Source organism: Candoia aspera, chromosome 2 (genome assembly GCF_035149785.1).
Source record: "Candoia aspera isolate rCanAsp1 chromosome 2, rCanAsp1.hap2, whole genome shotgun sequence".
Taxonomy (NCBI): Eukaryota; Metazoa; Chordata; class Lepidosauria; order Squamata; family Boidae; genus Candoia; species Candoia aspera.
In genome coordinates this window covers 207,814,648-207,828,473 of record NC_086154.1, presented here as the reverse complement: position 1 = coordinate 207,828,473, position 13,826 = coordinate 207,814,648, and the positions used below count along the sequence as shown (strand labels likewise).

At 42.0% G+C, this 13,826-nt stretch overlaps 1 protein-coding gene across 2 annotated transcripts in view; it reads left to right on the top strand.

Moving 5' to 3' along the window:
• The first annotated feature begins 9,422 nt into the window (after positions 1 to 9,422).
• CDC42SE2 (CDC42 small effector 2) overlaps positions 9,423 to 13,826 on the top strand; it is a 75,319-nt gene continuing 70,915 nt past the window's right edge. For both annotated transcript variants that reach the window (XM_063296720.1, XM_063296721.1), the window contains exon 1: positions 9,423 to 9,708. The gene's annotated coding sequence lies outside the window, so the exon portion shown is untranslated. The remainder of the gene's footprint in view (positions 9,709 to 13,826) is intronic.

The following is a 13,826-nucleotide window of genomic DNA, read 5'->3' as shown; positions in this document are numbered from 1 at the left end:
TGACTGTAGTTCAGATCACGAACTTCTTAATGCACAATTTAGGATCAGACTAAAGAGATTAGGGAAGACCCACAGATCAGCTAGATATGAGCTCTCTAATATTCCTAAGGAATATGCAGTGGAGGTGAAGAATAGATTTAAGGGACTGGACTTAGTAGATAGGGTCCCGGAAGAACTATAGACAGAAGTCCGCAACATTGTTCAAGAGGCGGCAACAAAATACATCCCAAAGAAAGAGAAAACCAAGAAGGCAAAATGGCTGTCTGCTGAGACACTAGAAGTAGCCCAAGAAAGAAGGAAAGCAAAAGGCAACAGCAATAGAGGGAGATATGCCCAATTAAATGCAAAATTCCAGAGGTTAGCCAGAAGAGATAAGGAATTATTTTTAAACAAGCAATGTGCGTAAGTGGAAGAAGACAATAGAACAGGAAGGACAAGAGACCTCTTCCAGAAAATTAGAAACATTGGAGGTAAATTCCAGGCAAAAATGGGTATGATCAAAAACAAAGATGGCAAGGACCTAACAGAAGAAGAAGAGATCAAGAAAAGGTGGCAAGAATATACAGAAGACCTGTATAGGAAGGATAACAATATCGGGGATTGCTTTGACGGTGTGGTCAGTGAGCTAGAGCCAGACATCCTGAAGAGTGAGGTTGAATGGGCCTTAAGAAGCATTGCTAAGAACAAGGCAGCAGGAGATGACAGCATCCCAGCTGAACTGTTCAAAATCTTGCAAGATGATGCTGTCAAGGTAATGCATGCTATCTGCCAGCAAATTTGGAAAACACAAGAATGGCCATCAGATTGGAAAAAATCAACTTATATGCCCATACCAAAAAAGGGAAACACTAAAGAATGTTCAAACTATCGAACAGTGGCACTCATTTCACATGCCAGTAAGGTAATGCTCAAGATTCTGCAAGGTAGACTTCAGCAATTCATGGAGTGAGAATTGCCAGATGTACAAGCTGGGTTTAGAAAAGGCAGAGGAACTAGGGACCAAATTGCCAATATCCGATGGATAATGGAAAAAGCCAGGGAGTTTCAGAAAAACATCTATTTCTGTTTTATTGACTATTCTAAAGCCTTTTACTGTGTGGACCATAACAAATTGTGGCAAGTTCTTAGTGGTATGGGGATACCAAGTCATCTTCTCTGCCTCCTGAGGAATCTGTATAACGACCAAGTAGCAACAGTAAGAACAGACCACGGAACAATGGACTGGTTTAAGATTGGGAAAGGAGTACGGCAGGGCTGTATCCTCTCACCCTACCTATTCAACTTGTATGCAGAACACATCATGCGACATGCTGGGCTTGAGGAATCCAAGGCTGGAGTTAAAATCGCTGGAAGAAACATTAACAATCTCAGATATGCAGATGATACCACTTTGATGGCTGAAAGCGAAGAGGAACTGAGGAGCCTTATGATGAAGGTGAAAGAAGAAAGTGCAAAAGCTGGCTTGCAGCTAAACCTCAAAAAAACCAAGATTATGGCAACCAGCTTGATTGATAACTGGCAAATAGAGGGAGAACATGTAGAAGCAGTGAAAGACTTTGTATTTCTAGGTGCGAAGATTACTGCAGATGCTGACTGCAGTCAGGAAATCAGAAGACGCTTAATCCTTGGGAGAAGAGCAATGACCAATCTCGATAAAATAGTTAAGAGCAGAGACATCACACTGACAACAAAGTTCCGCATCGTTAAAGCAATGGTGTTCCCCGTAGTAACATATGGCTGCGAGAGCTGGATCATAAGGAAGGCTGAGAGAAGGAAGATCGATGCTTTTGAACTGTGGTGTTGGAGGAAAATTCTGAGAGTGCCTTGGACTGCAAGAATCAAACCAGTCCATTCTCCAGGAAATAAAGCCAGACTGCTCACTTGAGGGAACGATATTAAAGGCAAAACTGAAATACTTTGGCCACATAATGAGAAGACAGGACACCCTGGAGAAGATGCTGATGCTAGGGAGAGTGGAGGGCAAAAGGAAGAGGGGCTGACCAAGGGCAAGGTGGATGGAAGATATTCTAGAGGTGACGGACTCGTCCCTGGGGGAGCTGGGGGTGTTGACGACCAACAGGAAGCTCTGGCGTGGGCTGGTCCATGAAGTCACGAAGAGTCGAAAGCGACTAAACGAATAAACAACAACAGGGTACTGATACAGAAAGGGTTAGGCACATGAGGCCCCAAGCCTCTTTTTTGTGGGTTACTTTTTAAGGTTTATAGTTTGCAGAAATGATTTTTTCCATCCTTTTTCCTTTTGAAAACTGATGGCATGATTTGTGGCTTTATAGAGGTGGGAAACAAATAAAAACTGTTGTCCTATGCCCTAAAGCAGGCTTCAGATAGTAGGACTGTGCAAACTCTTTGAAGGTTCTTGTGAAACATCCCTTCAAAGCAGCTTTGCAAAAATGACAGGGCACTCCCCCCCTCTCCCTTTTAAACAGCAGAGTTTCTGCAAAGGCTGTTTCTGGCCAAGGGAGGTGCTGGAAAAGGTGCTTTGCATTGACTCAAGAGAAAAAAGTAGCCTCAGTCAAGGCAATTTGTACCCATCCTGCACTACCTCAGAAAATCATTTTAAAAATAAGGAAGAAAGCAACCTCCCCAACTTCTAAAGAAAAAGAAAACAGGAAATTACTAATCCAACTGTGCTGTCTCCCTAAATTACCACTCTCATCTCAATGCTTCAAAATCACAGAGATTTCTCACTGGCAGTCCCTTACTATTTGTCTCCCCACATAAGGTGGTCTAGGGTTTTTGTGTTGTTTGTCAGTTTGCTTGTACAGAAAGGGACCCATACATTTTGCTAAATGGGAATTACCAGATTAAATTAGAGAACTAGTTGTAGATCAAAAATGTCAGCAGTGTCTCAGTCCTGAGTCATCAATAAAGCAAATGGCACCCAAATAATTAAAGAATTGAGTAACAGAATGGCTGTACCAGGGCCAATATTTATTTGCCAGTCAGCTTCTAGTGCTATATATCCATCAACTAAACGTAACTTTGATAAATTAACCAAATTAAAGTACAGCTCTAAGAGTGAAAAAAAATGTGGGAAACCTTGGTTGTCTGGTGTCCACGTAAGCATCCCCATGGCTATGATTTTACAATTTCCATTTTTTTGGATGTGCCACCCTCAAAATGACAAGAAACTGGCTGGCTTTTTTGGAGCTGTAGTTATACTGGGTTTGGGGAGACTCTAACAGGGGTTTAGAGGCTGCATACAACCCTGGAGCTTCACAATGCTCTCTGGAGCATTAAGTCCTTAAAGATTAAAATGGTTCAAATGAGTCCAGTTTTCCACCTGGTGTCCTACTCATAGAGCAACTACAAGTTTTCAGCATCTTCTGTTATGATGGCATTCAAGCCATTTACTTTGCGTTCCCCCCCCCCACTCTTGCAGAGTCTTGAAATGTAGCCATGGGTTTGATGAAATTGAATATCCTTTCTGCATGGTCCTTGGAAGCAAGTTCTATTGGGACTCACCTCTTTGTCAAGATCAGGGTTTCTCAACCTGGGGTTTGTTGAACCCTAGGGTTCCATGAGAGGTCACTAGGGGTTCCCTGGGAGATCATGATTTATTTTTAAAAAAATATTTCAAATTTGGGAACTTCACATTAAAGAGTTACATTTCGTTCTTTACTTTTAGTTTAAGAACACTGTTCATGCATATATACAGGCCTACCCATGAAACAGATATAATAATTTTGTAACTTGTGGCCTGTATTTGAGCCTGAATGTGCAGGGGTTGCCTGAGGCCTGAAAAATATTTCAAGGGTTCCTTGAGGGTCAAAAGGTTGAGAAAGGCTGGTTAGGATGAATATGTAGGGTAAAAACCATGAGTTGGAATCCTGTAGGAGCTCATTGGTATTGTATGTTTCTATATGAGGATCAGGAAGCTCCACTGAGTGATGCCCCATCAATGTCAGTGCATCAGTGCACACATATGGATGGTGTCCTCTCTCTTGGGGTTCCAAAAATCCCTTAAAACTTGCCTTTGTTCCCAGGCCTGGGGTTAATGTGTTGGGGGGAAGGGCTGTTGTGCTTTGTTTTAAGTGTTGTTTTTTGTCCAGGCTGTTTTGTTTTTTCTCTGTTTTTAACTGTTTAATTTAGTATAACATTTTGTAAGCCACCCATAATTCACTGGAGTGGATGGCTATAAGAAATTTAATGAAATAAATAAAAAAATAAAATTGACATTGTGATTCAAACAGTGATGATAGATAATCCCTGGGGAAGGGCTGTCATAGATCCATATATTTATTTACAGAATATTTACCCTATTCTTTAATCAAAGTGGCTTATAACTAGCACTTAATCCCTGTCTTCAGGATAACGAAATAGTCCTAACACACAAGAAAAAAGGATCTGGAGGAAGGAGGGAAAACCACCTCAGGGTCTAGTTCTTGCCATTAAGTTTCTATCACAAACAGATTTAACACAACAGTTAGGGAAACATGGGGAATTGCTGTTGGCTGCTTCACAGTTGAGAAAGAGTCAAGGTTACTTAATCTTTCACATAAGACATTTATATATCTTAGGGAAGACATGAAAAGGTTGGGCATTTATCTCCCCACAGCTTGATCAGTTGTGTGATTTTTCCTTATTCCTCTACGAATATCAGATATGATGGGTGTAGTGCTGCCACAGCAGCGTTTGCCAGAGAAAACATGATGCATATATAGGATTGCACTGTGACTATTTCAAATTTTATTCCAAGGCATAAGCTGCAGCTCAAAAATGCTTACCTTTTAATAAAAGTTGTTAGCCAGAAAATATGCTACCGGACTCCTGGTTTTTGCTACCGTAGACTAACATGGCTCTCTTCCTATATTGTGACTCTAAGTTTTACATAAATAACCATACACAAGAAGAAGTGTTAAGAAGGAAGTATTAATTTATGAAACTGTACAGATGGGAAATAGGTCTATCATAGAAAAGCATAGCTTTTTCTCTAGAAGTATGAGTTTAAAACGTATATAATTAACCTTAACTCTATAATTAAGAGTAAAAGAACCTAGCAGAACTGGAAGAAAGTAAGCTAGTTTGTCTTTACTAATAATTAGCAACTACTTATGCTCTTATTGGAGTAAGAAATCTAAACAAAATATTTGTAGATAATTAGCACAGGTCCCAAGCATAGCACCTGTGGGTGCTAATATACTTGGCATTTGCAAGGACCCACATCCTGCTTGATGTTATTTATGTTAGATTCTTTTAATGAAAAAAATTAAATGTACCATGTACCATGTTGCAAAGCAGGCTGCCACCCTAAGTATCCTTTTAATTTCCAAGAATGCCTGAGGATCCCAGAGGAACAGAGGCATACCATCTGTGCAGAGAAAAGGCAAAAAAAGAAAGCTGAGATAGTAGATGGTGCTGAATAATGGAAGGCAGCCATTTTATTACATTCTGGCAGTTGGGCGTTCTATGGCAACCATCTCTTTCCTCAGAGCAAAGCCCTGCCCCTTATTAATGTGTTTTGATTGTGCAGTGATGGGCACCATCTTGACTTTTTTGAAACCCCGTTCATCCCTCAGCAGACCTCTTTGTTTCCTGGTACAATTTTGTGAATGTACCCCCACCATCACTGAAATGCCAACATGCCCTCTAGTCAAAAAGGCTGAGAACATTTCCTATGGGATAAAGCTATGAATGACCTGGAAATTAAACCTAAGTAGATCACTAACTGCACACGCGTGCGCATGTGTAAACTAAAGCCAAGGTAATTATTAAAGAAGTTATTAATCCAGTGGCTTGTTTTAGCAATTTAACATTTTTAAATTTCATTTAGAAATATAGGTATACATGAATGTTTCTCCTCCTGCTTCTTACGCCTATCTCTATTCAACCTTTTAATGCAAGGTGCGGAGAGGAGCGAAAGGTTCCACTCGCGCGACGGACGGGCGGACGGATATTTTCTCCAATCCGCTGGGAGACGAAAGCGCCCCTGTGGGTCGTATTAAGGAGCGAGATCGCAGCGCGGTTGCCCAGTAATGTCTCCACAGTGGGCGCTAAGCGGCGCTTCATTATCCTCCACGCAGCAGCGCACGCTCGGAATAATTAAGGTGGTTTGAAATTTCAGCGGGCCCGGGAGGAAGCGTGGCCGAAGGCTGCCGGGCAAATAGGATCCTCAAGTGAATTGCCTTGCAGGCGGATCTGGAAAATTCAGGTTGGCGATCGAAAAGTGAACTCGCCTGCTTTAAACATCTGTGCTCTGCACGTACCTATTGAAATGAGTTTGGATCAAAATTGTTTTCTGATGGCTTTGAAAGAGCCTTTAATGTTTGCTTGTCCACCTATGTGTGTTACATTTTTCACGTGAGGATTCAGCAACTTATATTTTAATCTCCTCCTACGATTGTTACACGAATGTAAAACTGACACTCGACAAGTAGGTATATAGAGGTATGGGGTTGTAATTTAAAAAGACTCTCCATTTTGGGAGGTTGGCACTTCGTGCTAAGTCACAGTTTGCTTAATCATTGTTGAATAAACCGCAGCTTTTTGTTCATTCAATATGCTAAGAGTAAACTACACACCACAGTTTGTAAACGGCAGAAGCCATGTTTTCAGAAAATGCTAATTGTGGTTTACTGAATTAACACGGCTGGATTTGCACCGTACACTGAACAATAAATCCAACCAACCACACTGAATTCAAACAATGCATGGAGAAGCAAACTGGACAACTAATTCACACAAAATAATGTTGTAAACAAACGTTGCCTAAGTTTACATGGCCTGCCAAAATGAAATAGGGTAGTGTGTGGGTCAGTGTATTGGAAACAGAACAGGTCTTAGCATGTTGTATGAACCAGGCCATTCACATTTAGCCAGAATATACTATTTATTTGGGCATAGTATGTTACATGAACATTGCTGGTGGATGGGATTAAACATGTTGCATGAACACAGTCATGGCTTTGTGTGATATGTGAACTCAGCTGTAGTAGTATGTGTGAAAATATTTCAGGGAAATAGGACGAGGAAAACGTATTTTGTCATTTCCTTATATTGATCCATAATGTGTATCTATAAGCTATTTTATTCTATTTATTTTAAGAAAATATAAACATTGCCTTCTATAAGACCCATTTCCTCAAAATTCTGCCTCCTTTTGCCTTGGAAAAGAGCAATATCATTTTTAGGTATATGAAGAAAATAACTTCTATCTGATTAATTGTTACATCTCAGCTAAAGTTTATTCCATACATATCAATTTGCTGGAATGGCACAACAGTCTAAGCTGTAAATTATTATTTATAACCTGCACATTATGCAGCTCCAGGTTCCATGCCCACAGAAGGATCCTGTTGGTGGCCTTTGGAACTTTCTCATCATGATTGCTTCATACTGGCAGCAGAGTTCAGTTGCTCAAGAGGAGTTTACACACCTTTTGAGAATGAGTGAGAAGGGAAAGGTATCTGGTTGCCTGGTGTAAAGGCTTGCTACAGGGGTAGGTTGCAACAGTGTCTGCAGCAAACTCCTAAATTGCTGAAGGTCCGAATCCAGTGGCATGAGTCTTCAACATGGCATGACCTACTGGCCAGTAAGGTGAAGCTAGAGCAGTGTTTCTTAACCTTGGCCACTTTAAGATGTGTGGACTTCAACTCCCAGAATTCCCTAGCCAGCAAGGTTGACTGAGGAATTCTGGGAGTTGAAGTCCACACATCTTAAAGTGGCCAAGGTTGAGAACACTGAGCTAGAGAGTAAAGGGTTTACTCTGTCTCCTCTCTTCTTCTACCAGTGCATCAGCTCCTTGTCTCAGAGATTGCTCAGCAAAGTTCACTTCCTTCTGCTTTTACTTCCCAGACACACAGACATCGAACCCACACTTTGACATCCTACATCTGGTAGGATGTAGTTAGCTAGTGCTAGGCTTTGCATGCTGCATCATTTGCCCCTCTCCCTGAACTCCCCCACTGAGGCCCAGGGTGGGTTGACTATGTACTGGGAAGAGAGCTCAGGAAGGGGAAGTAAAAGAGAGCCAGCACCTAAAACAGTGTTTCTCAACCTTGGCCACTTTAAGATGGGTGGATTTCAACTCCCAGAATTCTCCAGCCAGCCATCTTAAAGTGGCCAAGGTTGAGAAACACTGGTCTAAAAGTAGAGAAGACAGCTGAGTTTGAGGGCAGTTGCACACTCCTAGACCACACTCAATATATCTTTTTTACTTGCAGAAGCAGTGACATCTACCTGAAGCCCCCCCAAACACTTGGGAAGCACAGGACTGGACTACCTGACAATTATCTATAATAATTTGAAATTAGTATCCAGTTATTTGGTAGCAGTTTCAGAAAAGGCACTTGAAGAAACTACTGATAACGTTTGATTTGCACCATAGTAAACCTGTATATTTAATCATCATTAAAGAGTTGTTACTTGCCATAGCAAATCTCCCGTCTGTCCTTGTAAGCTTTGAGTAGAATTCCTTGCCAGGACTCCTTCCAACTACAATTCCCAGAATGCTTTTGGTAGAGGGGAAGCTATGACAACCACAAACGCATTTAAGTTTGTTAGGCGGACGTCACCTAACTTCTCCAAAGCTCGCTGTCATGTAACAGCACCCCGGCTGATTTTCCCCGCCTGCCTCCGCCTGCTGAGACCTCCGCTGCCGCTTGCACGCGCCCTTTCCTCGGTCCACCCAGGCGCTTTCGCTTGCAGCCTTCTCGCGCGCTTTGTAGTGGCTCTGACAAAACGGACTTTTATTTAGTCGCAAATGACACAATTACGCCTACGTTTCTTGGGGTGGTGGGAGGAAGGGAGGAGTCTTTAAAATTTCGCTGCCGTCACCTGAACACGAGAGATCTAGCTTCTTGCACTGAAATTATCTCCTCTGTCCCTGTTGTCTTCCAGTGGAGCCTAGTATATGAAGCGTGGGAAAGCGGGTTTATGACGGTCGGGCTCTCGTCTGCCGAGAGGGCCAGCAGTTTATAAATGATTAAAACTTTAACATTGTATAGACAGATACGTTGTTTCTCTTTAAACGTTCATTCTATAAACAGATATGTTGTTTCTTTTTAAACATCCAGATCTTCAGATTTATTGACTGTTTTGTCACACAAGCCATCACGCGCGTCTCTGTTAGTCTCTGAAAGATACCGCAGAGCACCTATCTGCCATTTGTTAACTAGATTCTCCCTCGCACCTCTCGTTGCCTGTTCTCTTAGCTTTTTGCCCCGCCCTCCTCCTAAGGAAGTCTAGAGTTAACCCTTTATTTGCATTACCCTGAAGCAGCTCGCTCCTATTGCATCCCGGGGCATTCGCTCTGTGGCACCGGCCGCGCTAAGGAGGTTCCTCCGCCCTCCCGCAGGCCTGGGCGCTCCGACGGAGACCGGAGCGGAAGGGAGAGCGGAGCCAGCGCTGCTGTATCCATCTGCTTGCCCCTCTTGGCACGGGTTTCGCCGGCATCGCTCGAGCAGCCTGAACCGAGCCGAGCCAGTGAGAGAAGCAGAGCGGGAAGCCGCGCTGCACCGCAAAGCGACAGGAAGGAGCGGAGGGCGGTGCGGCGGCGGAGTCGCCTCCCCTTACTCCCCGCGCCTGCCTTCCAGCCCGCGTAGGCTCCTCGGAGCAACCGCCTTTTCGCCATCCCACGAGCAGGAGGGGACTCGCGCTTCGAGCCACCGACGCGAGAAACTGCGAGGCGGCGCCGGTGCGGAAAGCAGCGAAAGAGAAAGACAGACAAAAGAGGGCGAGAGCGAGGAGGTGAGTGGCAGGCGGAGAGCAGGCTCGGGGGTCCGCTTTTCTTCGGCTCGGGTTTAACTGCTTCGGGGGGCGGTGAGGTCAGGTAAACGTGCCCCGTCCCCGGACGCCGTGCCCGACCCTCCCGCCTCAGCTTGCAGCCGTAAGAAGCCACTGATGGCTCGGCGCGCTCGCGGTCCTCCTAGCTAAAGGCGAGCGTGGACCGCGCCGGGAGACTGGCGGAGGTGGGGTGGCGGCGTGGCTGCGAGGCTCAGCACGTGAAACCAGAAAGTGCTCTTCCGAGGAGGAAGAGACCCAGCCCTGGGTGTTCGCCGCAGGATAAAGTACAAGGCCTTCCTGCATGTCTGTGTGTAACTGCACCAGTGTGTGTGAGCTGCACGCTGGGAGCGATTTATGCTTCCGTGTGTTTCAATTGGTTTAATAAATGCGTTTTTCTGACCTGTGGCGCTGCTCCCCTTTCCAAGGGAAAGGAGCGGTGCTGAATGAGAAATAGCCTGGCAAGAAGTCGCAAAAAATCATCGAAACCGCAGCAGGAAAAGCACTAGAAATAAAAAAGGGTTTGGTGGATTGGGGAGGGGGGCTTGGGTTGCACTGCTGCTAAACTAGCCAGTCATATGCAAGCAGACGAGGTCTCACTGTGGCAAGGAGCAGGAATTATTTCCCTCCCTGCCATCTTTGCAGAAAGCAAAGCCTCATTAATGGATAGTTTACTCATTCAAAGGATTATTTTTTTAACAGGAGGATGAACGGTGGCCTGTGTGATGTCCTAATTGTCAGATAAAGGACTAAGAGCTTTTTGCTTTACTCATTGCTCTCCCACATAGAGAGTGTATCACCAGAATAAGAACAAAATTAGTAATTTGGCTTTTTCTTATGGTTTTAAAGCAAGGGAGGGCACAGGGCATCACTATACTTTATTTTCAGGTCTCTCTTCCTTTTGTGCACAGTGGTTTGAGATGCCAGTTTTGCTTGGTTTTCCCCATTATATATGGGTACCCTGTAATGACAGTGATGCACTTAGTAAGAATTGCAGCCTGGTAAATTGGGTGAGAATGAGAATCTTTTAATACTGAGATGTTTATATTTGCTGGAATTAGAATACATCAGCCCTTGTAGATACTTTTAAAGATGATAATTTAAAAATTGCTTGCTCTGAATGAATGTGATACCACAAAGAGGAAAAGCTAGATAGACAGTGCTTTAACAGGTTGTTCAGCACTAGTATTTCTTGGCCTCAAGGACAAATGGTGGCTTTACTCTTTTTTTTTTCTTATAGGAGAGGGTGCGGTACCTGCTCTGTAATGCCGCACTGCTAGCTATAGATAGCAAGCAGGGCTTCTATGCATGTACAAAATATTTATGCCCCTCTTTCAGAGTCTGGTCAGAAGAATGGAGAAATGTTGTTTTGGGCATAATTCTTTAAATTTCTTAAGAAAAAAATTGCAAATCTCCCCATAAAATTCAGTGGTGAATTAGGCCATAATAGATAACAATATACAGGATGTTCTTTATGTTCAAATGAAATAATTGTTAAAAAAAAAATTTCTGGTCAATTTTAATCGTCTTCATCCTGCCACATTTCTAATAGCCCAATCTTAAGTACCTTTATCAGTATTAACATTTATTAAAGCTAATAAACTTTAGTTTTACTAAAAACTACCTTTCTATGATGGTTTTTGCCCAAAACTGTTGATTTTACTGTGCTATAAAAAGTAGAGATTTTAATTTGTCAGTGGCCTGTTTGCTAAATGCTTTTGAAATTTATATGCTGTGAAATCAGCTTTCTCCTTTAAAAATATGCATATTTAAGGCATTGGATCAGAGAGACTCTGCTGCAAGTCTACCCTCAGCCATGGAAGCACGCTGAGTGACTTTGGGCCAGTTACTCTCTCTCAGCTCAACTAACCTTGCAGGGTTGTTGTAGGGAAAAATTGGAAGAATTGCCTTGAATTTTTGGAAGAAAAGTGGACTATAAATCCAATAAACAAACAAATGCATTGGCATTAAACATAGTTAAATAACATGCACTCATTGCTCTTATTAAAACAGTGACTGCAGTATTTTAAAGCCAAATTATTTCTAGATGGTGAATGCATATTTTAATGAAGCCATTTTTAATTGCTAAAGAATTTGGATGGTTATTTGAAAAATGATTTCAAGATTCATTGCATACTGATTATATATTGATTCATAATTATAAGCACATAGTTATGAGGACACATAAATGTGACTGTATCATGGTGTGGTACATGCTTATTTTTCTGTCCAATATATTGATTGGGATATTTCATTCCCCAGTGCTTGCTTTGAGGTTGGACACAAAATACACTGTTATGGCATTTATCATATTATGAGATATGCATATACATCCAAGCAAAAATAATACTTAGATATGGAGCCATGAGTTTTGGTAGATTACACTAGTTTTATGTTGGAATAAAGCATCATGGAAGAAGGCAACGGCATTTTCATATTGCTCCCCCAAAAAACAACATGAATGTGCTTCTGAAATCACCAAGAGTTTTGCTTGTGACTTTACTGTTTTTACATGGTAATAGAGCTTAATGTTCCTGTAATAAAAAATAAATAATGATTCTTCAAATTGATCTTCTGGGAGAGACAGAATGCTAGATAAATTCTTAATATGCCCTAAGTCCTGAGGAAGAACACAGGAGAGGTAAAAGCCTTCTTTGTTAATTGCAATCTAACAAAGTTGTCTTTAAATGTTAGTAATGCATTATACATTTGTTGGCAAACATAGGTAGGGACATCTTCAGATTTTTCTGTTGTTGAGTCAGTTCTTATTGTACCCTCATTTCACCTTTTGGCCCTATACTATGCATAAAATTCCTGTGATGGCATCTGTTGCTGGCAGTGTAATAGTAACTCATGCTGCTTTGCAGGAATGCCATCTTCTGGTTTCTCTCCAAGCCCAGCACAAGATCCCACATGGGTAGAACAGTTATGCCCAACTTGATAGCTTTATTAGCATGCTCCTCCAGGTAGCTCAGCTAGTATAGCAGAGATATTAACATTAACTTTAACCATTAACCTTGGTTTGATTTCAACTCCAAGGACATGACGTGCTATCCTTAAGTTTTCACTTTTGAGCCCTCTCACCTCTATTCAGATCTCTTCCATCAAAACCATTCATCTCAATAATATTTAATCCCTATCTGAGCTTTCTGCCTCTAATAAAACCATCATAAAACCATCATAAAGTCTTCAACTGGTGCCAGCTGGTATGCATAGCTTAATAAAAGTCATTTCTATTTTTACTTCCTCTCTCCTCTCGCAAATTTTAGATTTTAGCCAACTTTTCACCATTGTTTCTCTGCAAACTGCCTGAGATTGAATCGAGTGTGTGTGTGTGTGTGTGTGTGCATTCTGTTCAATTGTGTCCAATTCTCAGAGACTGCCTGGACAATTCCCTGCAGTTTTCTTGGCAAGGTCTTTTTTTTTTCCCCAGAAGTGGTTTGCCTTCCTTCCTGGGGCTGAGAGAGTAATTGGCCCAAGGTCACCAGCAGGCTTTCATGCCTAAGACAGGACTAGAACTCACGGTCTCCTGGTTTCTAGCCTGGTGCCTTAACCACTACACCAAACTGGCTCTTATTCCTCCCCCTCCCCCTCCCTCTCCCTCTCCCATTTGATCATAGATTTGATTTGCTAATACAGTTCCCATCTATTCAGTAGTGATTGATATATTAATGGCCACTTCTTTATAAATGTCTCTACAGACATTTATGTCTTGTTTAGATTCTTGTAATTGTAAAGTAAGATTTTTTGCTACCTTCAGCTTAATTTCCATTATTTACTAGGATTGAACATTTCTGAAAGGGTCAGTATTTTTCAGAACTTAATTTCTTCTACTTTTTTCCTTTAGTGTCTGTCTCTTTTTTTAAAACTTATTTATTTATGTCTCAAATTTGTACTACTGCCCATCTCCCCCCGAGGAGGGACTCTGAGCGGTCTTAAAACTTATATTGCCACTTCCTCTTTGCTAGAACATGCAGAGATAAAGATGAAAACCTCAAGTTGTGAAATACTTGCATTTGAATTGTTCCATTAATCTCCATAGTCAGTTCAATAGTAATATATATTATTCTTTTAAAATATTTAAA